The sequence below is a fragment of the Pleurodeles waltl genome, chromosome 6 (assembly GCF_031143425.1).
Source record: "Pleurodeles waltl isolate 20211129_DDA chromosome 6, aPleWal1.hap1.20221129, whole genome shotgun sequence".
NCBI lineage: Eukaryota > Metazoa > Chordata > Amphibia > Caudata > Salamandridae > Pleurodeles > Pleurodeles waltl.
Window position 1 is genome coordinate 436,004,914 of NC_090445.1, and position 27,747 is coordinate 436,032,660.

At 46.6% G+C, this 27,747-nt stretch overlaps 1 protein-coding gene across 2 annotated transcripts in view; it reads right to left on the reverse strand.

Moving 5' to 3' along the window:
- LRRN2 (leucine rich repeat neuronal 2) overlaps positions 1–27,747 on the reverse strand; it is a 378,579-nt gene that overhangs the window by 292,017 nt on the left and 58,815 nt on the right. Inside the window, exon 1 of one of the 2 annotated variants that reach the window (XM_069238512.1) lies at positions 24,588–25,647. The exons of the other annotated variant lie outside the window; for it this stretch is intronic. The gene's annotated coding sequence lies outside the window, so the exon portion shown is untranslated. Of the gene's footprint in view, positions 1–24,587; positions 25,648–27,747 lie in introns of those variants that run through there. 2 annotated transcript variants of the gene reach the window in all.

The following is a 27,747-nucleotide window of genomic DNA, read 5'->3' on the forward strand; positions in this document are numbered from 1 at the left end:
TACTCCAGCTATACTAACCCACAGCACCTGGTAAGTATGCTGGCCTGCACCTTGTTGTTCATAGGAGAGGCTCACCATTGACTGGCGGAATTATTTCTATAGGTCTCATGAGAGGATCTCTTCACTTTGAATAAGGACCCCTCTCCAGGCACCATTTCAGGCATACAAACATTATAGGCCTGAGGAAATCTTCAGGACGGGTCCTAGCTTTTGGAACACTGGTAGGATTCAGCTGTTGGCATCCAGGAAACACCAGCACGTCCATACCAGTCTTGTAAATGTATATTTCCTTGAACTACTGGCATGAAGCCCCATTTTAAAAGTTCAGCCTCGGGGATCTCTTGAAGGGCTCACTGCGAATAATAGGAACTTGATTTCAATTCTGGATGAACACCAATCAGATTAAGGTACATCTTCGTTGGCTGCTTTGGAATTGCCAAGGATGGGCTTTATTTGTGGTCCAGTTACAAACCAGATGGAAGGAAAGGAGATCCTTCCTGCTGAAGGAGGACAGTTTTCAAGGGTTTATTTCCACACTTTTTTAACAGGATGTGGGAAGATTTGTGGCTCTTAAATGCTTTTTCTTTACTAGATAAAGGAATGGGCAATGAGACTGACCTTGGATTATTGCTGGCAGTTACATATTCACCATCTTGTAGTCGTGCAACACTGGTCTTAAATGGCACACTGGAACATGTAACACATTTTTACATTTTTCCAGGGTGAAGGGAAATCTGTTCCAAGTTACGCAGCATCTGTTATAGAGTTGTCCTGTTAGTGGCACAATTTCGTCCAAGGGATTCCACCATTGAGTTCTCGCAAAATCTAGCAAACACAGCCATGAACCACTAGAGGGTGGAAGGTATTGACTCAAAAACAAGACAAAGGCTGTTCGCTCCAAGCAAGAGACAAGACAAGACAAGACAAGAGTAAGAGAAAACTGGTACAAATAGCTATGGAGATCTGATTTGTCCCTATGCAGTGGATCACCTCAGTGGTGATGGATTTCATGCCTGACTGTGGTACATTCTTCCAGTTTATTGCCCTTGATGAAAAGTTTGGGAAGAGTACACATCATTACAGGTGTGACAGATCACAACCAACATACACCAACTATGACATTCTATTATGCACTAGGGCTGCCGTGCTGGTATTAGCTGTATTTTAGGTCACCTCCCACCTATGAAGAGGAAGACTGACTGCAAATAAATAATACATACAAATTCACTCCCTCCTGAAGAAACCTACAGTAGATCTCCAGGCCCCTCTCAAACCTACAGTACTGAGGAGCAAAGCTCTAACAAGGGAAGTATCCAGATAGCTTCCGGAGTTGCACTTTGTGACTAGCATTCAGGGTCTCAGCTGTGAGGAGGACAGAGGTGATACGAGCAAACCAAATAAGACACTCCTCTCTACCTAAATGGCTTCATAAAACAAATCCACTTCTCGACATCTCAGGAACTTACAACATGGGGAGCATGACCTGCTGCTCAGGTGCCTAAGAGAGCAGACGGGGGACCAGGGCACTGCTCTCTACTGAATCCGATCATGACTTCAACTCTGCATTGAACCAATTACATAACCAAATCCTTGAAGAAAGCTGTGTTCCTCGGTGTTCACCACCATGACTCTGCACCCCAAGATCAGAGGCTCAAATAACACCAGCTGCAGCTCCAGATGTTTGCAGTTGATCTCTAGGTTCACCTCCACGACAAGAGGTAAAAAGGTCCATGCTGCAACTGCTATAAACCAGCAGTGAAATGTCGACCCTTGGCGAAGGAGGGAGCAGTTTAGTGAAACACACACTTGGACAAAGGTCTTTGTAAAACTCCTAAATGGTCTGTTGGAGTTAAAGGGCAATTACACCAAGGAGGGAGAGGGCGTGGTCCTAGAGGCTTCTCAACACATGCTTGGGTGTCGAGGCAGAGGGGTACGAAGCATCATTTTCCACTACACCACTGTCAACAGCTGGGTGGCGCTCTCTAAATTCCATGGCATAGTCACTCCTCAGGAGTACGAAGTAACCTCCCTAAAATCATAAGAACAAATTAGGATTATTCTGCTCCCTGCTATCCCCAGCACGTGCGGCTCTTAACCATGCTCCACCCTTCTTGAGAGAAACCGTTCTTGAACACTGGCCTATTCCAACTTACTCTGTCGCCATAGGAGTCCACGGGACACAGCCTGGAGGATAAAGAGGAGGCATCTTTTCAGATCCTACTGATGGGTATCTGTGTTATTGTCTTAGACGCCTACCTTGGCAGTGTCCAATTATGTCTGACCACCTATGGCTATTCAGCCAAAATACCATATTTGTAGCGCAGCACCCAGCTGTGAGTGCCAGCTTCATGTAAGTATGGTATAAAACTTAATAAACAATACCTGGAATAAGGCGCCCCTGTGCAGGGACAGTTCTCGTTGCATGTAGACGTTCCTCCATTTTTATTTCTCCTGCCCTCCTGTAACTCTATTCTTCTCCTTCCCTCCCTCTCTACTCCACCTTCTTTCCCCGGTGTCAAATGTTTAAAATACATATTTTAAAAACAATAAATTCTAAAATTGAAATCCCAACATTTTCAGTTTCAAATCATAAAAAAAATCCTTGACTCTGACAAGAGCTAAAAAAACAGTAAATGCCATTAATAATCTGACATTATATTTTAAGAGAGCTGGAATGTAGTAAAATTAGAAAGTGGAAATGCTCAGTAATGGAATAAGGCATTTTGGAGTGAGGCTACTTTACTTTTATTTGTGTTCTTGCTTAGTATCATCATTCGATAGGGAACCTGCCTCCCCCATCCTCTCCTTCCTAAGAGACTTTTGGGTATTCCTATAAGTGAGTATTAAAATCAGAGAAAAAGTCGAGTAACGAATGAAGCAAAATGAGTGCCTTGAAAGGGGAGAAATGCTTGAAAAAGTGGGTTCATCTCCGAGAACATTTTTCAACATTGTTTGAAATGCTCTGGTTATACAGTGAGTTCTGAAGGAAAGCCCATTTTTGCATCCACAAATCCAACATTTTCAGTGACCCTAAAGTAATAGTGTTCTGTATTTCTTGAAAAAGATGAATAGGCCCTTTAGACATATTCTGTGACATTTTGAACCCCTAGAAGCAAAAAAACAGTCATCCAGTCCAGGATGTGCAGTGCACACCTCTGGGTAACGGACATCTTCTTAATACGTCACCCTCAGTTGATTGAGGACTACTAAGTAATAGTAACAAATGTTATTGTGTTCTTGTGTCTCTGTAGTAATTTCATATAGTGGGAAACTGGGCTTCTTTCCAGATGCCCCCTCACTTTCTGCTCCCTTTTAGAACTGCTAAATGCTGATTTTTGACTCTGGCAGTGCACTGAGGCCTGTTAAATAGACCTCAATGCCAGTGCTCCTTCCTTAAAAGTAAACTATATCTACATTTTTACAGTTAGCACAGGACTTTAGCACTCCTGTAAGTCCCTAATAAATTGTACCCCTGGTACCTAGGGCATGGGTACCAAAGAGAGTCCTAACGGCTGCAGTATAAATTATGCCACCCTAAGGAACCCACATACAAATTGCATTCAGCCTGCCATACCAGACTCATTGTGTGCCATGCCAAAGTCAGTGCATGCAATATATGCAAGTCGGCCCTACAGCAGTCCTTAAGAGCCGCAAGGCAGGATGCATTATATTAAATGTGAGGGCATCTCTGCATGAGTAGATATGCCCCTTTGATGTCTAGTCCTATTACTAGATATTGCAAGTGACCGGGCAGCCATATTAACGCATGTACTGGACAGCATGAGTGACCTAGCTACATGATGGCTGCATGGAAAATAAGGGTGTTTGGTATCAAACACACCATCTTAATAACTCCATACTGATGCCAGTATCAGATTTACTGTGGCATGCAGCCCAAGGGCACATTAGAGGTGCCCCCTGAAACCTACTAGTCCTCTGGTGTGCTAGCTGACTGGTTTCGACCACCCTGCCACCACAGACCAGTTTCTGACCCCGAGAGGTGAAAGTGTCTGCTCACCGAGGTCACAAACAATACCTGCTCCGACAGGAGTTGTTATCACCTCTGTCAACAGGATTGCTAGCAGATCTGCATACCAAGGGCTGGGACCTGAAAGTCCTACTGCCTTTGGTATGCAACCCTCAACCTCCCCCAGGCTGGGTAGAGACTGGGTAGAGACGACCCCTTGTCCTGAGGCCCATGTGGCACCAGGAGAGGTGGGAAATTAGATAGTCAAGAGGCGTGTTGCACTGGCAGGCTGGACACATCCCTAGAGGGGGGTAACTTGGAAGTGAACACAAAATTAGGAATTCCACCATCTTGTGTGTGGTGGAATTAAGTATTCTGGGACAGGGTGATGCCCATTCCCCATAGGAAGTAGTCATATAGAGGGGGTAGTGACCCCAAGGGTAAGAAGCCCATTGGCTACTACTCTTCAATCCCTTTAACGCTCCTAAATTGAGTATTTAGGCCCCCCCTGACACCAGGAAAGCAGATGAAGTCTGAGATCAAGACCACCTCAAGACTCAACTACTATGAACCGAGGAAGACTGAAAACTGATCAAGGAGAGCAAGAACAGAAGACCTGCACCAAAGATTGGCATAACACCCCAACAGGCTGATTGTGCTTCGACAATCGCTGGACCAAAGTCACCAAGAGCTGAACACCCTCCCCAAAACCCATGGAGGATTACCCAGGACCTGAACAACCGGGGACGATCGCCCTTGAAGCCGATGCTTCCCTGCATTTGCAGGCACTGTTTGCAAGGTCCAGCACTGTGCCCAATCTGCCATCTGGCCCTCTGATGGATCAATGAGCCAGGAGAAGACTGTTTGGAGCCCAGAAGGTCACCCCCGCCACTTCAACAAAGTCCTGAGATTCTGGCCCCTTCTGGGGGCTTCCTGCATCAATACCTGGGGTACTGGACCCCCTGCAGTGACCACGGCTTGTTGGTGTCCAATCCAGACTTCAACAGCACCAAAGCAGATCTGCAGTCCAGGGACTTCAGGATCCACAAGGCCAGTCAGAAGATCGGCTCTACTGCCCTGTTTCCCATCTTCACCAGGTCACCAAGACCCAGAGCAAGTCTCTGACCATGTGACCCGATGCCTCAAAGCACCTATGTACGTGAGACCCACATCCCGAGTCTGAGGAAATCGACGGTGTCCACGGAGTCCTGAGACCCTCTGGAGCTGAGCCCATCTTTGAGTTTGCCGAGATTAGACTCAGTTACTGCTTGCAGCCTCTTTCTACAAGCCCCCCTCTACAGCGAGTGCCCCAGTGACAGAAATGTGATGCTTTAGGACACGGATGCACCCAGTCGCCTTAGCTCCAGAAAAGAGGACCACAGGTGCTCCTACTTCCCCAAACACTTCAAGAACCGAGCCCCCACATGGGTTTACCTGGACTGGCCCCCCAGTCCCAACTTGGAGCTACTTTGTGACCAGGCCAATCCCCATTAAAGTGAATGGTACACCTTACGCAGTAACACACTTTTGCACCCAGATGCCCCAGCGCCACCTAAAGTGACCTGTTGGTGTGGCCTGGGACCTTGTTCTGTACTCACCTTAAGTCCTGGAGAACAGTCCTATAAGTCGCTGTTACATGCCTGAATGCAGTACATGTTCTTTCCCCCGTAGTGCAATTTTTGGGTGGGTTAATGTTATCCTATGTCAACTTTTGAAAACTGTAACACACTTCTGCACCCGGACACACCAGAGCCGCTCAAAGTGACCTGTTGGTGTGGCCTTGTACCTTGTTTCGAACTTACCTTAAGTCCGGGAGAACCGTTATGTAAGTCACTGATAAGTGCCCAAATGCAGTACATGTTTTTCTCCCACAGAATAACATTACTGCATCCAAAAATTGCACTGTCAACTTTTGAAAACTGAAAAAACTGCTATTTCTTAAAGTACTCACCTATTTCTAGTGATCTTGGTGTCTTCGTTTATATAAAAGTATGTTATTTTTATAAATGAGTGTAGAATTTCTTAATTAAGAGTGTGTCTCGCTTACTGGCTTTGTGTGTGCAATAAATGCTTAACACTGTCCTCTAATAAGCCTAACTGCTTGCTCCCACTGCCACAAAAGAAAGCTTCAAGGGTTATTATTTAAACCCCTGTCTACCACTAAGGGTTTCCCTAGACTATCTGCATAGTTTCCCCTTGCATTGGTACACTATATGGATAGCCAGCCTCTACAAAGCCCATAACTTTTTAAAATAATTATTGCTATGTTCCATTCTCTCCTGCTAGCAAATCAGATGGATATATGACTGATACATACTTTAGGTTAACAAAAAGAGCTAATTGAAAAGGCCCCTGCTAACGCGCAACGGCGCACAATGCATTGAACTTTTGAATACTGAAATGATACTGCTTGCTATGTTTTGCAACTCAGTGTCTAAGTTGTTTTACCCAATATGCTTTCAAAGATTCTGTGATTTTACTGGAGTGCCTTAGTCCAGAGCAGTGCCATCTGGTTAGGCTGCCATACAGCTGGTATTTTTGTGAGAAGTCTTGTATTATATTGTCAAACCCAGTAAAACAAAAATTGGGAAAATCTTCAAAAGCTGGTCTTTTACCTCTTCAAAGTTAAAACCTGAAATATCAGATACAAAAATGAGAAGAAAGATGAAACATGTGTTTCAAACAACCAAACCCATAAACACCTAAATAATGTATAGGGGATATTACACCAATATTTTACTCCAATATCAGCCGCAAACCATTACAAAACAAAAAAAAAATGAATAAATGCCCAGTATTTTTCTAAAATGAATGTGAAAACTCTACCTCTGAATAGTCCTGGGCAAAATGTGAACTACTCAAGTGTAATTTGCGGAATTTCAGTAATTTTGTGTTACCTTTCTTTCCCAAAAATCTGAAATTATGCTACTTTGCATAATTATGCACCCTTCACATTAAAAATGTATTGTGAAGGCATGCGAATAACTGAATGAGAGCAGCTGTCACTCGTTGTTTGCTTAAAAGCATTCTCATGCCAAAAATGGGCACTAGGACACATTTTGCGCAAAATGACGGATATGAATTTGTGTATATATTCACAATTTTGTGTAATTTTGCCAAAATTTCACATAATTACAGGAACGCAAATGATGTAGATTTTGCACACCCCTACCTCTGACGTTGATGCACAGAGACATGTGTGAGCCTTTTCAGCTTCAATTTTAAATGATCCAGCCACCTCACTCAAAAACACCAAGCCATCCACAACACTGCTACCAGGCTCATCTTAAACATCTCAAGAAGGGCACACATCACTTCTCACCTCGCTGCACTGGCTAACCATCTAGAAATGCTGCAAATATTCAAACTCCTCACTCACGCCTACAAAGCTCTCCACAACACAGGACCAGCCTACGGCAACAAATGACTCCAACGCTACCAACCCTCCAGACACCTCTGGTCCACTTCTCTTTGCCTCGCACAAAACCCCTGAATTCACAGAAGCGAGACAGGGAGATGTGCTTTTTCCTTCATTGCAGCCAAATACTGGAACAAACTCCCTCTACATATCAGGACTGCCACTCCAGTCCTCAACTTCAGCGAGGAGCTGAAGACCCAGTTGTTCAGCTAGGACCTCCAGATCCATGCTACTGCTTCTGCTCCTGAATACCCTTGTGGGTAAAAAGCTGCGCCCTACAAATTCCCATGGCATAAAAGCTTCAATCTTAAATGATCATCTGCAAAGAAGGTGGGCAGAGATTTTTGGTTCAACCAGTAGTACCCTACTTAGCCAATATATTTTCACGAAAGACATTTATAGTTTGAAGGCGTGCTGATGAACAAAAGCTTTTTAGCATTTCTACCTGTGCCATGTTTAATGATACAGGTACTTGCTGGACTGGATGAATTCAGCTGACAAAAATCAGATGACATTGTAGGGTTTCTTCAGAGTTACACAGTTGCATCACCCTCTTTTCAGAGCTGCAGAGAAGCACACTGGGCGTTCGCTGGCAGCAGCAATATTAGTTTGACCCACACAGCTGCTGTATAATGTATTAATTGCGAGATAAGTGAGAATTATTTTCTTGTTTAAAAATGTGTAACAAAATCGAGGGTGGGCAAAGGTGTGGTCATGGGAGGACCCTCCATTCGCACTAATAATGAGGCCGGTTTTTAGCTTAGAGCTTCATGCTTTTCAGCTTTTAATTTCTGATGTTTCGACCAATGTTCTTCTCTGTCAGTCTTTCTGATCCAATGCGCCTCTCTCCAGACGCAGCCCACCGCAGCCCCCCTCCAATCCAATCAGTCGCCACGTATGGTTCCGTCCTGTGCAATCTCCGGTGCTTCCGCATGACCCGTCCTATCACCGACCTTCCTTAATGCCCCTTGACCCTCAAAAATGAAAGCTGTGGCAGAAGAATAGATTAGCCCCCTCTCTCGCCCCCCACTCACTCAACTCCACCTCCTCCTCGCAACTATGGACTCAAAGCAAGAAATGGGGAGCCCGCGTCTGTAAGAGAGTCTGTGGCTGTGCGTCTGGTGCAGAGATGTGTCTGTATCCTCCGGGCCAAGGTCGCATTGCACTCGTCCAGCCGTCCATCCTTTGCGGTTGCTACAATGAGTTCCATTGAGTCTGGGTGATTGTCTATTAGTTATTCCTGCAAGATCCGATGTGGGGCGCTATAAAGCCAATATATCCATTACACAAGAAAAGATCAAATGCAACCTTCGCATTAACCTTCCACCTTTTTACAGTATAAACCTTGCATGACCTACAGGTTTATCCTTGATTTAGCAGTATAGTTATTGTGTGGGATCGTTCTTCACTGGGGAATGGGGACGATTCTTCCTGTTTGTTCCTTTCTAAATTCCTACAGGTATGCTTCATCATCAGTGATCGAACCACGCTACGGTCGGAATGATGCCTGTACGCTGCAGATGAGGCCTTGGGACTGTATGCAATAATCCAGGAAGGACTGTATACAATAATCCAGGAAGGACTGTATGCAATAATCCACATGTGCTCCTGAGAGCTAGTCCAGCCAGGGCCTCCAAAACTGGAAGATGACAGAGGTTTGCTCTCAAACTAGTTCACTTGAAGCTGCCAGTGATGTCATTTGTGGTGACACAGATTTCACAACTGCAGGCCGGAGACAGCAGAGGTAAGTGGGTCATACAGGCCCACACTGCAGTGCCACCACTGGGGTTACAGAGAAGTACCGGGTCTAGATCAACAGATAAGTTACACCATCCCATACAATCCTCAGGTATTTATGCAGAGGGTCTTAGGGTCAGCTCTCTTCACTACATCAGTCACAGTTTGCGTCCACCCGCCACAGTATAAGGCAGGGTCTCAATGATCGAGCCCACTTCAGCCATTGGCTGTCTCTCACTGTGAGTGACGGCATTTTGTCTAATCACATGTATACATCTGTCAACAAAGAAGGACACTCTGGTGCCAGACCTGCTGGGCCAATACTTTACTTAGCTATGTACTTTGCTATGTACTTTTGTGTTTAAACTATGTCTTCAGTTTGCTGCCATTTAAAGCCAATAGTAAGCTAATACTACCTTTTCTTTGTGCCTATAACAATTATATTTTCCTGTGATGTGCGGTAAAACAAAAAAAAAACTTTTCATTATGTTATGACTTCGCCTGCCTGCTAGGGGGCACTCGCACTGTTCTTAGTATTTCTATTCTTGCTAATATATGCAGCTTTGACTGGGCCTTGAGTTTGTGTAGGACTGCTGTGTCATGTTGTATGCCACCTGCCTCCTGGAGCAAGCCACCACTGCCAGCCTGGTCCTTTTGGACAGTCGTGTGCAAGTAACTTGGTTATCCAGTTGGAATATCTCTAGCTGGGCAAAGGGCCCTTTGCCTCATGATATGAGCCTTGGGTACATTCACTGCTCATCACCTTCACAACATGGGGTGGGATCAACGGTCCTACACTGTGAGTGCCTTCCAGTGCCACTGCATTCCTTCCTCAGCTCGCTTTGCCTGAGTCACTTGGTTTCAGAATTTTACCCGACTGCAAGCTGGGATCCCCAGACACCCTACTGAATAGCCACTGTAAAAATGTATGATTGACGGTACACCCAGTGCTTTTAGTAGTCCCTGGGCAAGTAACCTGCCTACTTGACTTTTTGGGTGCTTCCTGGTTGGTGCATCAATTACTTCACTTGTTGAGGTAGAAACTACTATACTAGGGGCGATGCCCACCGCCGGCCCCATCTGAAGTGTCAGAGTGGCACATGTAGAAGGACCTATCCACGCTGTAGCAAACGCAGAATGAATTACTGAATGTGGAACATAGGGCTTTGTGGCCTGGAACTTCTTTTAGGGTTAGCCTCTTTGGTAAAACTTACAAAGTTCATCATTAAACTTTATAAGTCATGGATAAATAGGGAGCATTTCTTATTAATTTGCAAACAGAGTAGATGAGTGAGCTTTATGAACTGCCTTGTGTGATCCAAAACTGCCAGAATAGGCGGTATTGGCTGGGCTTGGCTTTCCAAAGTCTTTCAAGACCCTATAGCGCAGTCGCGGCTTGTGGGGTGCATAAGGGGCAGGGTGGCACGCGGAATGGGGGGGGAATGAACATTAATTTTATTTATTTTTTAAAACACTCAGTCACTCGCCACCGCGCCGCTCCTAACTTGCAGGCTGCAGGCACAGGCTCCCAGCCTGCCCTGCGGCCAATCCTGCCGCTGCACAGGGCAGCGGCAAGATTGGCTGGGAGCGCCCACCCAGGGCGCTCCCAGGCAGACTGGGAGCCTGTGCAGGCTCTCTCCAGCCCGGCAACTGTGTTGCTGGGCTGAGAGCCTACTGCGCATGTGTGTTTGGCCAGCCCAAGACGGCCGGCCAAACACCCATGTAACGCTCCTCTGCCCTAACAGATGAGCCGGCCATGCTATAGTGTCCTGTCATCTTGTTGCTATCCGAGCAATATTTCCCACAGCCCTGCATCTGAGACCAAACATGCTTTACTGGAGCACTGAGGAACCAACTACGTGTGCAACCTGCAGAACACATCGAAAATAAAGGCACTGGCAAAGCCAATAGGCCTCACCTACAAGACAGCTATTGGCTTTGTGAATGTTTTTAGTCATGTTGTACAGCAGCCCGGCAGCTACGTAGCTTGACTGAAAGTAATAAGTATTAATAAAAATCCACTGTGGCCTCCCAAGCATGCACGGCAAACAAAAGCATCCATGCTACGCTGTAGGAGACAAATTTCTTTAAAAAAAAATGTTTCTCAGCAGCATTCTTCTTACGTCATATTTATTTGTAGAACGCAAACTTTTGCAGCGATTCTTGATGATGAAAATATAACATCACAATTAGGAAGGGGAGGAGGGGGTTACTGGGTAAAACGCCGGGTTTTGATTGCTTTTCTAAGCTCAGAGACGGTTCAGAGAGAACGGTGGCTGGAAGAAACTTCCACAGTTTAGCTACCAGAAAATGTTCTGTCTCCGAAGGTGACTGTCCTGATCTGTCGAACGTAGGGCGTAATTAAGTTACTAAATCTGTAAATCCTACATAACAAACGAGGGTTACAGTGATGCACTTTTTGTGGAGGATAATGACAGCCCTGTGCACTGCTGGAAAGAGCAGGTAGCCAGTGCAAAGATGTTAGAGTAGGAGTAATCCTGTCACATCGTGAATCGCTGGTAAGACGCTGGGCAGCAGCGTTTTGGACTGGCTGAAGAAGGCTAAGAGGTTTTTCCGGGACAGCCAGGTAAATGGCGTTACCATTGTTCTATCAGTGCATTTATCATTGGTGTGTGCCGTTTGCCTCCGATGTAATTGAGTTGATACCATATGATCTTAAGTTGGTCATAGCTACTGCCAGACACATTGGTTAACTATGAATGCAGTGCTTAATTTGTGCTTGTTGTTTCCGGTGCGGAGCCGGCACTTATTTCTGAGGGCCGGCGCTTAGTCTCAAGCTTTACTGCGAGCAAAAGACATGAGGGAAAGACGGAGGAAGAGGGGAAAAAAAGCGTCAGAAAGGAGAAAGCAGAAAGCTGCAAGAGTGAGCTGAAGGGGCAGGGCGTGGCTGTAAATGGATTAACAAGGCCCGAGATGGCTTCAGGATTACACCGCCTCAGTATTCCGTTCTCGCACATTTAATTGAAGCAGCCGCATGTTTAAGAGGAGAGCTTGGCGCACCAGCACCTTTTCATTTGCAAATTAAGCACTGGTCTAGTGTTAATCAGAAGGCCAAAAGAATACATAGGTTACCACAGGTTTAGCAGGAGATGGAGGAGGTCACATCAGTGTCATCAAGTATTTATGGGCCCTGTGCATGAAATATGTTGGGTCCCATGTTTGGAGCAACTAAGAATTTCATTACCAATTTTTGTGCCGCTTCAACCCCTATTTTATATAGGCAATTGCCCACTGTGCCCACGTCTAAAAACGTCTCTTTGTTACATCACTTTAGGCCAGCCTGTACCCAGATGTGAGAGGGAAAGCTTAGCGGTCAGCAGTAAATTGGTTTTAGTTGGATTTAATTTTAAAAAGTATGAAGATCCACTAGCATGTTACAGCTAATTTGTCAAATAAAGGCCGTCTTGATTAGGGTGCAGGTTGTCTTTGGGTTTGGACAGACCAAATATGATTTGTGTGTCTTCTACATGCACGTTAAAGCAGGCCCCTAGATGTAAGAGAATGGTGACCAGAGGTCGCAAGTACAGATTGAACAGCAACAGTGGCAGAACTGATCACTATGGGACATAGCAGTTCAGGTTTTTGAGTGTAGATAGAAAATGAGGTGAGAAGATGATCCGATAGCTGTTGGAGAGGATCGATGTGATGAGAAGACCATCTAGGTTGGGTTTGGCTATGGTTTTTATTAAGGAGTGATCAGTGGTGTCAAAGATCATTGACTGGTCTAACTGGAATAGAGCTCCATCACCACTTAAATCTATCATGTGATGCTGATCAACCGACAGTGAGAGGACCACCAATTCCGCACCATGTCTTGTCCTGACGCCTGCCTCAAAGGGTTCTAATCAGTGCTTTAAATGGAAATATAGGAGAGCTGGTACTCACTATCTAGAATATCTTTCTGCTCCTGAGAAGTGCTAGTACGTTCCCATTAAATATATTACAGTAGTGCTGAGAAATGCAGGTACTCTTCCTTTCAAATTAAAGAAGTGTAGCTACTCAGTACCGGAGAGTACCTGTCAGTTTAAAGCACTGGTCCTAACAGAGGGGGTTAGTCTACAAATTGTTAAAGCTGCTTGGAGATTAGTTTTTAGCTTGAGCACAAGCGAGGCCCCTCTTGTATACTGCTTAAAGATTTGTTTGTTTCAGTGTCATTTGAAAATCCTTGCTTGCTAGTGGTCCATCATGCCTTTGTCCCTCCTTTTTCTCTTTGGGAGCAGGGACTAACTACTGTATAATTACGCTTTGTCATATTTATCTATTCTTTGGGAGACTTTTTTGTTTTCTTGGTTTCCTGCTCCTGTGAGTCAACGTGCTTACAATGCTGAGCTTGGGGCACTGTATCCACACCCTACTGCTTTGTCCGTGGCACTTAAATCGCACTCCCCACGCCATATTCTTGCTTCTCCTGTCACCCTCCTCCCGCTGTCTCTTGTTTACTCCTGTGCCACAGTGACCACTCATGGTGGTATGTTGTTTCGTTGTCTTCCTTGGTTTCAGACATCTCGCTGTGTCTTTGCGATGTTTGCGGGATCTTTTTATTTTTGCAGTTTTATGTAGCGCGAACTTGACACAAAGGTATTTACAGCACATTACATGAGCACCAGCTACGTTATATAAGAACACATTCATTTTTTGTAGCAAGGGGGGATTAGGTGATTTGCCCAGAATCGCAGGATGCTGAGCTGGCGCTGAGACTCATACAGTGTTCCTCAGCTTCAAAATCTGCAGCTCTGGCCCTTACACCACATCCTCTCCCGTAGGGTCCTTTGTCTGGTGCGTGGTAGGGCAGTCTGGGAATAACTTGTTTTTTTATATAGCGCTTGGTAATACAGGTTCTGCCATTTCAGTACACACTGCAAAGCAGGTGCCATTCTTAAACAAAATTGCTCTATTTTATTTGCATCAACCTTGAAAAGATGCAGAGGTGAAAAAGCTGTGACAGGATTGTAATCTGGTCCATTCTTCTTCTGTGAAGACCGTTGCAGTGGGGGCATTGTTCAACTGACTAGAGTGGAGCTTAACACTAGGTTATAGCACGAGCTCTTGATAACCTGTGGAGGGTCACCAACTAAGCACATAGGTTATTTCTAGGCAAGGAGATGGCAAAGGGTGCTATCTCCAAAATGGTAGAAAAGGAGTTGTGACTCCGGAGCCAAGCACCTCACAGCTTCAAGCTTGAAAGCAAACAATATTTAGCCTTTGGATGTAAATTGGTCCTATTCAAATAGAGTTCAATTAGCAGATGCAGCCATTTTCCTATGCCCGTAGCGCAAAGAAGCTAACACAAGTGTGCAACAGTGAGAGGAGCAGTGTATCATAGGGCACCAAAGTGGAGCACACACCATCACTTCCTCCTCTCAGAATTTACTGGTGACATGGCTTTGATGACAGTCCCCTCACAACTACTGCGACCTTGCAGATGCCACTTCCGGAAGCGCTGTCTAAAACAGCAATGGAATAGAACTGCTTCCTGTTTGAAGAGGCACCACCTCGAATAACACCACAGTCCCAGGCACAGAGCACTCCCCCCATCACCCTCTGGACTCCTGTGTATAATGATCCATGCATCGTCTGTCACAGTCCAGTAATGTTTAACCTGCTCTCCTCTTTTCCAACCCCAGGCTTCATGTAACCACTCCACTAAGTTCCCATGCATCATTTGATGTAAAATCTATGCATTATTTCTGGTTGCCGTGGTTACCAAGTACATGGAAAATCAAGGTCAAGAAATATCTTTCTGACCCTATCAAGTAGCCCTTTCCTCACCACTGCTTCTAATAGGGTTCCTCTCGGTGCTTCACCATGCCCCCTCGTTTCTCCAAGAATATATGTGTGTTTGTTTATATGGGTTAACACCCCCAGGGCTGCATCTCAAAGTCAATCTTGGACAGTAACAGTAATCTCTCCATGGGCAGGAGATGTTTTAAACAGGAGAACTGTGGTCACCAGGACCAGCCACTGCTTGTACTTATGCAACCCAAATATGTTGTTGTGACTGAAGTCTTTTTTGTACAAGACAACAAACAGGCAGGATCCACGCCAGGTTTGCAGCATAGCCACTGTGTAAATAAGTTCCATATACATTATTTTTATGTAAATTATTTTATGTGGGTATCAAGAAACTCTGACATGGTTCTGGACCTATGTTGGATTCCCAAACAAACATACATTTGAATCCTTTTCAAAGCCTGAAAAAAATGCCAAAGAACCAGCCATCTAAGAGCCTCATTGGGCACCACTAGTCTAGGTGGAAAAACACTCTATTGTCCATACCCAGGGTTCCCTCTCTGTTCTGAGAGGTCCAGATGGCAAGGCCAAGACTTCAAAATTTGAGTAGCCACCCCAACATAGATAATTCTGACTTCAAAACTATCAGCCAGTGCACAAATATATGCACTGAAAAAGCACTGTCAAGACCCAGGAGATTAAAGGGCACTTATCTGTTCTACAGAGTTCAGTTCTGAGGTGAGAGCTGTCATAAGACTATTAACCCAAGGCATTGCTTTAAATGAAAACAGAGTTCCAGGCTTTCTGTATCTCCATTTAAAACACTGAATCAAGGTCACAGATGTTGTCCCTCTGGAACCTATCCTGTCGGCCTATCTACCAGTGAAGCTCTGTTTCACCAATCCACACGTATTTGAAGCCTCCTGTTCAGTTATTCTTCTGTTATTCTCTTTGTATACAGTCAATGATTTTAAACATTAGGCTGGTATTGCCAATGTAGATAAATAAATAATTTAAATGTTTAGCACACAGAAATATATGGCTGCATCCTTTTATTTGATCCTAACTCTTTTGACCCCCTCATTCTCCGGGTTAAATGCCACAGAGGTGCCTCTTTGTGACGTGTTTGGTGCTATAAACGTTTAAGTAAACACGCTAGACATGGTTGCATCTCTGGGGTATAACAGCCAGACTGTGGGAATGAGGCAAAAACACACCCAAGATGGCAGCCTGGTTGTGTCCTCTCTCCTGCAGCGACAGGCCTGGGAGGGTTGCCGTGGTACCTGGCATACATCCACTACACTCCAAAACACGTAGGTAAAAGACATTGCCATTTGCTACGACAATAGCTCTAACTCTCACAAATGCGAGACCTATTGCATTGCAAATGCTTGTTCTACTATCTTACCCAGAAATGCTACGAAGGAGATTGCCTAGAAGTTATTGAGGTCCTTATGGTCAGGAGATGATTTTTTGAGAAGGATGTTCATGATGGCAGTTTTCCAGGTGTTGGGGAAAGTCCTAAGAGCAGCTGAACAGATCTAGAATTTGGGCTCTGAGGATGGGTATAAGAACTTTGAGTTTTGCAGAGCAGAACATCAAAAGGGGTGCTTTTGGGGCAGCAGGTTGCCAGAGTGGCATTGAGGATGGCTACTTCAACTGGTACAAAGGTGGTGAGGGTAGGTGTGGTTTCGATAACATTGGGTGTGAAAGGAAGTTTGTAAAATTTACGAATTACTTCAGTCTGATTAGTTTGATCTCATAGAATAAAAGAGCCAGGCCATTCCAGGGTTGTTGGGAGTGTTGACTTGAGAAGATGCAGGAGATTGAGGTTGCACTACTATATGAAATTCGTTGGCAGGGCTTGAGAAACGTGGGCTCAAAATTAGTTTTTCTTGGCTTTTCTGATTGTGGATTTATAAGTAGCTATGGTGGTGGAATAATCCATTTTCCAATTTGGTTGGTAACCTTTGCACCATTACAGGGAGTGCAGAATTATTAGGCAAATGAGTATTTTGACCACATCATCCTCTTTATGCATGTTGTCTTACTCCAAGCTGCATAGGCTCGAAAGCCTACTACCAATTAAGCATATTAGGTGATGTGCATCTCTGTAATGAGAAGGGGTGTGGTCTAATGACATCAACACCCTATATCAGGTGTGCATAATTATTAGGCAACTTCCTTTCCTTTGGCAAAATGGGTCAAAAGAAGGACTTGACAGGCTCAGAAAAGTCAAAAATAGTGAGATATCTTGCAGAGGGATGCAGCACTCTTAAAATTGCAAAGCTTCTGAAGCGTGATCATCGAACAATCAAGCGTTGCATTCAAAATAGTCAACAGGGTCGCAAGAAGCGTGTGGAAAAACCAAGGCGCAAAATAACTGCCCATGAACTGAGAAAAGTCAAGCATGCAGCTGCCACGATGCCACTTGCCACCAGTTTGGCCATATTTCAGAGCTGCAACATCACTGGAGTGCCCAAAAGCACAAGGTGTGCAATACTCAGAGACATGGCCAAGGTAAGAAAGGCTGAAAGACGACCACCACTGAACAAGACACACAAGCTGAAACGTCAAGACTGGGCCAAGAAATATCTCAAGACTGATTTTTCTAAGGTTTTATGGACTGATGAAATGAGAGTGAGTCTTGATGGGCCAGATGGATGGGCCCGTGGCTGGATTGGTAAAGGGCAGAGAGCTCCAGTCCGACTCAGACGCCAGCAAGGTGGAGGTGGAGTACTGGTTTGGGCTGGTATCATCAAAGATGACCTTGTGGGGCCTTTTCGGGTTGAGGATGGAGTCAAGCTCAACTCCCAGTCCTACTGCCAGTTCCTGGAAGACACCTTCTTCAAGCAGTGGTACAGGAAGAAGTCTGCATCCTTCAAGAAAAACATGATTTTCATGCAGGACAATGCTCCATCACACGCGTCCAAGTACTCCACAGCGTGGCTGGCAAGAAAGGGTATAAAAGAAGGAAATCTAATGACATGGCCTCCTTGTTCACCTGATCTGAACCCCATTGAGAACCTGTGGTCCATCATCAAATGTGAGATTTACAAGGAGGGAAAACAGTACACCTCTCTGAACAGTGTCTGGGAGGCTGTGGTTGCTGCTGCACGCAATGTTGATGGTGAACAGATCAAAACACTGACAGAATCCATGGATGGCAGGCTTTTGAGTGTCCTTGCAAAGAAAGGTGGCTATATTGGTCACTGATTTGTTTTTGTTTTGTTTTTGAATGTCAGAAATGTATATTTGTGAATGTTGAGATGTTATATTGGTTTCACTGGTAATAATAAATAATTGAAATGGGTATATATTTGTTTTTTGTTAAGTTGCCTAATAATTATGCACAGTAATAGTCACCTGCACACACAGATATCCCCCTAACATAGCTAAAACTAAAAACAAACTAAAAACTACTTCCAAAAATATTCAGCTTTGATATTAATGAGTTTTTTGGGTTCATTGAGAACATGGTTGTTGTTCAATAATAAAATTAATCCTCAAAAATACAACTTGCCTAATAATTCTGCACTCCCTGTATTTCCCTGCCCTTCTTATTTCTAGCTTGAGTGTTTTTAGTTTTTTTTTAAATCAGGAATTTTGTATTTTTTGTGCTTTTTTACCATATGTGGGTTCTTGGGTTGGAAAGCATTGGTCTAGAGTGAGCGAAGTTATATTATTGAAGCTGCCGAGCAACAGATCACGTTGCATTCTTTCACTGGCTTTTGTGTATGATTTAGAAATGCGTAAAGCCCCAGCTACTGTTTCCAAATGTAAAAATCACCAGGTGCAGGATCCACAAGGATCTTGAATGGAGTATCACAGCGACCAGTCCAGGCAACCGGAATGGAGGCCTAACCATGAATTAGGTTGTTAGGAACAAAAGATGTGTTCAAGTGAATGAACATCCAAGTGGGTGGGTTTGTTATTCGGTAAGAGAGGGTTGAGGTAGCTAGGATGTTTAAAGTTTTAATGGCCACGCCCTCCGGGTAATCAGCCCATAGACTAGGATCTCCTAGAATCACCAGATGTTCATTCTGGAGCGACAGAATGGACGGTCTCAACCAAGGATGAGAAAATAGATGGCTGTGATTTAGGAGGTGGCATGCAAGAATAAGAATAGTTAACTACCGAGCATTCGTATCCCATTAGGTTGTGGAACCCACGAAGATTATTTCAACCCCATCTCCAGTTTTCTATGATCCATCTTTCCTTAAAGTTTTTCAGGTGGGAGGGACAAGTATGTCAAGGCGCTGTGAGCAGGAAAACGTCTAACCTAAAATATTCAATAAGATCAGCTCTCAGGCGCCAGGGGTTGTGGGCAGACCTCTCATTGCACAATAAGACTTCAGGCGGTTGTTGTTTTAGCCTGTTAGTGGGCATACCAAGCATATCTGGCAAACCGAGCAAGCACACTCCTTTTCAGGAAACAAGGGGCACAGCCCGGGCACGCAAACTGCAGAGGGCACAGCCTAGCAAAGCCTCAGCAGACAGCCGAGACAGACGCCCTCCACCTCCAGCGAGAAGAGTCTGAGTTAGACTGAAAAAAAAATCCTGGCACTGCCTTGGCACCACTCTCCATCACCGGAGAGCACTGCCTGGCACACTAGGTTACACTGAGGATGCAGGTTATATACAGGCCCAACAGATCACCATTCAGTCACACTGAATATACAGGTTACCTACAGGCCCGACGGTCTCCATTCAGTTGCACTGTTTATACAGGTCCCTTACTTGTGGGATGAGATTTCCAAAACCCAAGAACACGAGTGTTTGCCCTTCAGGAGCAAGCTAAACGCATGCTAAGTTATGCGGCAAGAAAAGGCATTTTTATTTTCGATGAAGTCTGCAGATCATGCAGCAGATAATGGATTATGTGGCAAATTCAGTAAATCCAAAATTATGTGTAGAATGCCACGCCCGCAAAAGTGAATAACTCAAGTGACCCTGTGTGTAAGTTCCGTGTGACATGATGAGAGGAAACAACATGAGTGGGACTGTATAGGCATCACCCAGATAAATAACACCGAGAGCCACCCCGAGGGTGGAAGAGGCATGTACAGTGGCATAACACACGCTCCTGCAGCCCCTACACCCCCTGCGGCACAGGAGGGCCTCCGCCCCTTCAGGGGCCCTCCAACCCCTCAGGGGCGGTCCATTCAGGCCAAGCTCAATGAATGCCTGTGAGATGTGGAGGACTCGGGGGCCCTGTTCATACTTTGCAGGGAGCGGCCATCGGTTTGCGTTGCCACTGGACATTCAGACGAGAAGGATGACGTGCAGATACAGACCGCTGCCCAGGGAGGGGCGCGTGGAGGGAAGCGGGGGCACGCACGGCTCGATATACTACCGGGATGGGAGAGGGGAGTGTTAATGAGACGGATCGATGCACGGGGGTGAGCATGATGTGCGCCGTGGTACTGGGCGAGGGACATGGAGAACACAGATATGTATACGGAGTGGAGGCCCTTGGGAGCGGGTGGGGGCAATAGAAATACGCAGGAAGGGGAGAGAATGAGAGGGACCTGAATAATAGGAATTTGGCGGGACGGCAGTACGCAAAGGAGGGAGATGTTAATGATGCGCCTGTAGGGAGACTACTGCATGGGAAACGGAGACACTGAGAATACATCTCGGTGCACCGAGGTGTGGAGGGCGCCGTGAGTGTGAGTCAGGTTTCCAGGATAGGGACGGACACGCAGAACGGACGACACATGGGAGTTATGTTACATTATTTGCATTTCTAAAGCGCGCACATCATCCCCGAGGGGATCTCTCGACGCTTGTGCAGCCTACTCAGTAGCGAGTCAGAAATGCATTATGCACAGTCCTGAGATATGCAGAACACAGAGACTCATAGCGAGGGGGCTAGCGAGGATGTGGACAGATACACTGGCGGAGGAGGGGCCGAGCACATGAATATACAACTGCCAGGCCTACTAGGGTTGAGTGTGAACCGAAGAAGAGGCGGCTACGCTATAGAACGAAAGACGGACGAGGAGGCAGGCATGCAAAATACAGATCTTGCAAGGACACTATCTGGAGCTCTTAGTAGCAGCAGTCCCACCATGGGACTTTTTCCTCCTCTCCCGGAAGTTCCTAGCTCCAGTTTGTTCAGTTTCTCACCAGTTGATCTCCGAATCTCCTGAACCAGTCACGTGCCAGCTCTCAGGTGCCACAAGGGAACGCCAGACACTGCCTCGTCGACAAGCAGCCAGAGGGTGCCTCCTTTCACCCGCAGAGGGACCTGGTCAGACTGGCCTGTAGGGCAACCAGGCAGTGCCAGAACAGCTTGTCTGAGAGGCCACTGTGTGAGCTGGTGTCGCATCTGTTTGTGGCCCTGTTTATGATCTGGTGGTCCTTTCTTTTCTTTTTTGAGTTCCCAGATATTACCACAGACATTGCCTTCAGCAAACACAAATGCGTGCGGTATCTCATACGGTGCAAAGGAGGCATATGGTGTGTTTACAAGTTCAAAACATTTGCCTTAATGTGTACACTTTTTAGCTATTTGATTGGATACCAGTGAGCACTTTGGTTTGGTGTCTGGGCCTATTTTCTGTCTCCTTGACAGATAACTGGCTGCTTGATGGCGGTCTGGATAGAAAACAAAGTATAAAGTATACACCTCATGTCACCCTGGAGCGAGGTCTATTGATTGCCCCCTCCCCCTACCCCTGAAACAGGGTATATGACCTTTTCCCCATCTTTGATTGAGAGAGTGTTTAAGCCAATTTCCATTTTCTAAAGTATGACAGCATGGGCCAGGTTGCTGCGCTTTTGCTCGTCTTTGCCTCGTCTTCCTGGCAAGACCTCCTCACTGGAGGGTCTCTGGTGCACAATGTCTCCCTCACACTCCTCAGGAAGAGTTGTTTCGTTTGTGCTCTTATTCCAAAGTCTATCACTTTATCTTGCTTTTCGTGGTAACTCCTTACAAGGATTTGTTTCTCACATGTCTGGCTTGGAAGCTGAAATCGACATCCAGTTCCAACACAGACTTCTTCCCCTGTTAAACCTTCATGGAAAAACTCATAGTTCTTACCCTGTACGGGTTGGTCAGACAGGATTTAAAGGACGAGTCAATCTGATTGTAGTTGAATCCCTAGCCAGCTCCCGCTAAAACCAAAACCCACTCTGCCCATGTGGCAAGTAGTGTGAGGTGGCTGACTTAAAATTTGGGCCTGCAAGATTTGTGCTGGTGCTTCATGATCTTGGAGCTACATGAAGCCTGTCCACGGCCAGCCTTCCCTTTCCCTTAGGTAGCCAGCATCCCCCTACCACAGCCTCAGTACCCCTTCATTCCCGCTGGTTGTGGCGCTTGGGCCTCAGATGTCCTTGGTGGGCTGTGAAGATGTCTGAAGACACCTACAGCCCTTGAATTGCCTCCTCCTGATGAAGAGCACAAAGCCCAAATGCTTTCAGCAGGACAAGACCTTGGACAAGAGGTTTCTGTAGCTTTTTGATGTTTCCAGGTTCATTTGTTCCTTTCTGCCTTATGTCTGGAAGGACCAGCTAACGAAATAAAATTGGACTGCAACAACTGATTTCCAAAATATTGGCCCTTGAAATTATGCATGTATACCTCTGTCCAACCAGGCTGGCTCACCGAACAAAAATGTCATCCATTATAATTCAACTACCAAACGCATGGCGGTGAAGATTCCAGTGCCTTAGGGCGAACTAAACTGACCCATGACCAGCCAGGTTCTCCTCCTTGTGAAAAACACATCGAGCCTTTTCTGACCTCTGTAAGGAAGAGTATCCAGAGCCCAGGACAGGGAGGAGGGAAGGCACGGTTTTGTTGTTAAAGTCTTGTATAGGGCTGTATTGCCGTAAGTATAGCTTCGCAGCGCTATATCGACCCTAGTACTGCCCAGCATTCCCACCCAGAACCTGCACCTGGAGAAACAGCCCGGCAGAGAGAGGGACGAGGGGGCACACACAAGTAATACCGCACCGCGGGGCCTTTGTTACGCCGCTGGACGTACAAAGAGGGGGCAGAAGAAGCTGGAGACCTGACGAGTGGGAGACCCACAGAGAGAAAGGAGTAGCTCGGGGGAAATGGAGAGGGGACACGTGGCTCGGGGGGAAGGAGAGAGGCCTCGAGGGAAGGAGAGAGGCCTCGGGGGTTCTGTTAGCAACCTGTAGGACGAAGAGGGAGCCATGACTAATGCAGGGAGCTGCGCAGAATGGAGGCATGGAGAATACAGATAAATACACTGGGCTAGAGACAACCAGAGAAGCATGGAGACCAGAAAACACAGACGGGGAGGGCGAGGGGTACAGAGCAGAAACGGGGAGATCATGAGCGAGACATTCACATCGCAGTACGGACGGATGCCGCGGGTCGGGAGGAACATTCTGCGCATACACACAACTGGGAGAGGAGGCCGAGGCCTGTGCAATGTAGCAAAACAGCAAACACACGAGGAGTGAGACGTGCAGAACACACGCGGAGAGCATGAGAGAAGAAGGCAGGGGTGCACGACACATGCACACTGAGTGAGTAGGAGGGGGGAGGTCCCAGAGGTGTGTACACACAGGGAGGGAGAAGTGCTGAGTATTACCAGGCACAGGGCATGGGCAGAAGCACGCAGGCTACAGGTACATACACAGGAGGAGCAGGGGATGCTGGATGTAAAACAAAAACCAAGCAGTGGGAAGGAGTGTGCCGTGCAGGATGAGAACATGAGCAGTGAAGGATGGAGACATGCGGGGCAGAGGAGTGTACACAGAGGGGAGACACTGGGAGAGAGCGAGAGGCGCGTGCAGCATACACGGACATACAAGGGGGTAGACATTCATATCACAGCCGAGAATGAGAGACGGCATGCACGGAGGACACATGCACACCGAGCGAGACAGAAGTAACAGTGCACACACAGGGAGAGCCAGAAGAAGGGAGACATGCAGAATACAGATATACCTGGGAGGCGAGGAGAAGCAAGCAGGATGCATGTCACGGTGGCACAGACACACTAAACACAGTTTAAATAGTAGCCGTGTGTAGGAGTGAGACTTGCACCGTATGACCCTATGTAAGAGACGAGGAGTAGGGAGACACGCCTGACAGAAGGATGCACAAACAGGGGAAGCACTGAGGTGAACTGTAAGACCTGTAGGGTAGTAACATATACACGGAGGGCAGGGGGAGACTAGCTCACAGAGGCAGTGACCGGAACCCTGCAAAATACAGACACGTACACGGGGAGGGAGACCGTGGAAACACACAGAGGGGGCAAGAAGGACCGGAAGGAGACACACAGAATACAAAAACACCGAGGAGAAGAGAAGGGGGGAGACAAGAAGAGTATTGATAAACACACATGAGGAGAAAGACAGGGAGAGGAAGGAAGCCATTCTGAATGTAGATGGCACACTGCGTAAGAGAGATGGCTCGAAGGAGAGATGCAGACACAGAGGCCCCCGAGAGAGACCCCCGAGAGTGACACATCTGAGAGAGCTCCAGCGACAATCTGATGTTTGGTATATTGACTGGACTCTTGACGACATAACACGCGGTATAATGTACTGAAAACACATTTGAAGGCTACGGGTAGAATAAAAGCAGAACGCACAGGTGCCTCGCAGCACTACAGCAACAGTTGTCCAAACAGACCAAAGGCTTCGGAGTATACAAAAACCGTTTTCAATCTCCTGCGCCCCCCAGCTGCACCCCTGCCCGGCCGGAAGAAGGCGCTGACTTACCCTGCGCCGCTGCCACGGCTCGGTGACAGGTGCCGGTGGCTCCGCTCTGGGTGGCCCGGGCTCCAGACCGGTCCGTGCGCGCCACTGGCGGCGGCTCTGGCACAGCCCACAGACACTGACACAGTATGCGGTATCTCGGGCGCCTCTAGAGCCCGCCCCGGGCCCCACACCGGGATGAGGTCATGCGTACGGCCTGGTGGGCGACCGTGGGCTCGGCCCCGCCACTGTCCAGTGGGGCGCTGACCGTGGTCGCGCCCGGAGAGGCTCTGTAGCGCTCGGTTTCAGACTATGGCGAGCTGAGGAAAGGTTCTAGATGCAGGATTTGGCGAAATAACTAGTCCACGAGGGGCCGGAGCGCGCTATGTGCGCGCAGTGAGGGTTCTGGACAGAGCTGTGCGCCGGAGGGTTCCAGATTTCAGGGTTAACGACTCTGCGCGCCTGTGCGCGCTTAGTGATGGCTGGAGACTGAGCGCGGGCACTGAAGCTGCTACATTAAACAGTTTTAGAACCCTGTGCGTGGTGAATACTCTCGATCACAATATTCCATGGCGTATGGGGTATGTGCAGTCAAGGCTCTACACTGTAGGTTTCCAGAACAATTGTGAGTGCACGGTCTAGGGTTACAGAATCCTGACCGGAAGCACCGAACCAGATCCCCCTGGGGCCTCTGACCGGATGGATCGCGTGCAGCCTGTTCCTCTCGGATTATTTGGGGCTTCTGGGCGATCTCGTGCTTGTGTCGAGCGTTCCAGGACAGACCGTCTGGATCCCGATGCGCCTGGCTGCGGTGGATGGCGGACGCCAGCCTGGAGCTACCTAACTTGAAAGCAGTATTCTAATCTGCATGCTACACTGTTCCTTCTGACAGGTACAGCCTCCGATGACCGGTGCCTCCTCGGTCGTTCACCTGGAGCCCTCGAACAGAGTTCCCCGTTCCTTCCAGCGCCGGTGCGCCTCTCCGTGTGTCTATGGATGCGCTCCGTTCTCCGTCCTTGTGCCGGGGAGAGAGCGAGGGGCGGGGGAGGCGGTGCTGCCATTCATCCCCACTCACTTCTCATTTGTAAATGCAGGCTCTGGGCTCCCAAGACCAGGCAGCTCGCGCTGCTTGCCATGTAGATGCTGACTGACGCACAGGGCTGCCGGCTGCTGCCTGGAGGTGGACTGGCCTACGAAGAACACCGGTTTTTAGAAACAGACTGGCCTCTGAAAGGCCGCTGAGTTCTGGGGCCTCATGTACGCTGGCCGTAAAACTACTACCGCTCCTAAAATAAGATTGATTGAAATGAAGGAACCTTCCACCAAACGCCTTGACAAATCTCTATTTTTGACAGAAAGCATGCGCAGCATTTCCCTAATTTGAGCGTTTTCACAATTATTTTTTTATTTCTTTTAGTCAAACAATATCGTGGGCAAACAAGAAGACCAGTAAGCAGAAAAGAAAGTCTAATAATGGCTGCTAGTTTTTACAGTTTTCATAGGAGCGTTTAAAGTTTTGAATTACATTCACTTTTCTGCTGTGAGTGGCAGTGATAAACAGGGCTAATGGAATTATCCAATTTTGCAGTTGTGCCATTTTTCATTATTGTGGATTTGCACATTTGCTACCTAATCCACAATCTGCACGTTTTAACACAAAATGGTGCCCAGATCAAACGGATCAAAAGTTGCTAAAAGGGAAACAAGATGTGTGCCACTCAACGGAAGGCCCTTTACAAAGGCTTACTGGCCCCCTTTCTGTTGCTTATTGCTGTATTTGGGTGTTAAACTGGGACTGATGACGTGAAACGACGTGAAACCTTTGCTCAGACAGTTTTAACCTGTGTAAAAAGGACAAACTAAGGAATTTATACTATCATAAATGTGCTGCATTGTTGCATAATTTACCTCTTCTTTCCATATAATTTAGTCAACCATGCTGCATAATCTGGTGCTCCACTGCTGTATAATCCCACTAGACCAAATTAATCTCACTTCAGACCTTCATTCTGCATTACCATCCACATAAAATAATGGAAATTAATTCCTGTGCCAAGTTAGTACAGCACACAGCAGACATGTTTAATTTAGAGGCAATGTTTAAAGTATTAATGCAATACTAAAACAGTAATAAAGTCGAAATGCAAAAAATAAAAAAATCTCACCATGAATTAGAAAAATTGAATAAAATGTAATGAACAAAATGACACTAAGATTACAAAACTCCAATAAGGCAAACCAGATTTATGATTCTTTAAATGTTAGTGGACACAGCACCAGGGAGCATAAAGTGCTGATGACAGTTAATGATCACAGTAGAACAGGACCTAGGAGTAATTTGATGCAATGAAGCCAGGTCAGATCCACCAGCCATGTTCGTCCTGGGAAAAATATTTTACCTTCTGATTTTAGTTCTTTACCCTCCAATCCACCATAGGAGTACACTTACAAGTCCCCTCGGACCCTAGGGGAGGCACTGAGAGACAAAAATGGTGTCCGGTAGAATCCAGTTCAGGTCCAGTTGCCACTAATCAACTGGGCAGTTGCAGGTATGGCCTATTTGAGCTTGTTTTATCTTGTAGCTTGAGCAGGAGGTCAACCTTTTGAACTTTGGAGTCCACTTCTTTGTCCTGGGTACAAGAGGAACAGCAGGTTTAGTCTTCTAGGCTGCTCCCAGGTCTCAGATGGCAGGTTCAGCCCTTGTTCTGAAGGGTGTGCTTGGAGATACCGTATATATGCCTGGCACAAGCTAGTGGGTGAGAATGGCACCTCTGGACACCCTAACCAAAAGTGTATAGGTTTCCGGGGCTGGATGTGTGCCTAAGGTATGTACTTTGATAATCCTAGTGTCCTCCAACATGTAGCACCAAAATATAGTTTGAGGAGGTCCCCGTACCTACAACAACCACAGAGACAGCAGTCTGGTAGAAAAATAGCAGAGTTTCCAGCAACCAGACATTGGATACACAAAAATTGTTTAGGCATCCTGCCTTTGCCCTTTGAAGTGCATCCCAAATGTTATATGTAAACCCTGCAGACCCATCAAATAGGCTTTAAATCAGTGATGTCAAAAAGAGACCCACTGTGATTAGGGCCTGACTGGCTGGGGGACAAAAAAGGGAACTACCCATTTGCTTGCTAAAATGTGCCTGTTACCAGGGAGGCCACTTTGAAATGTGTCCCA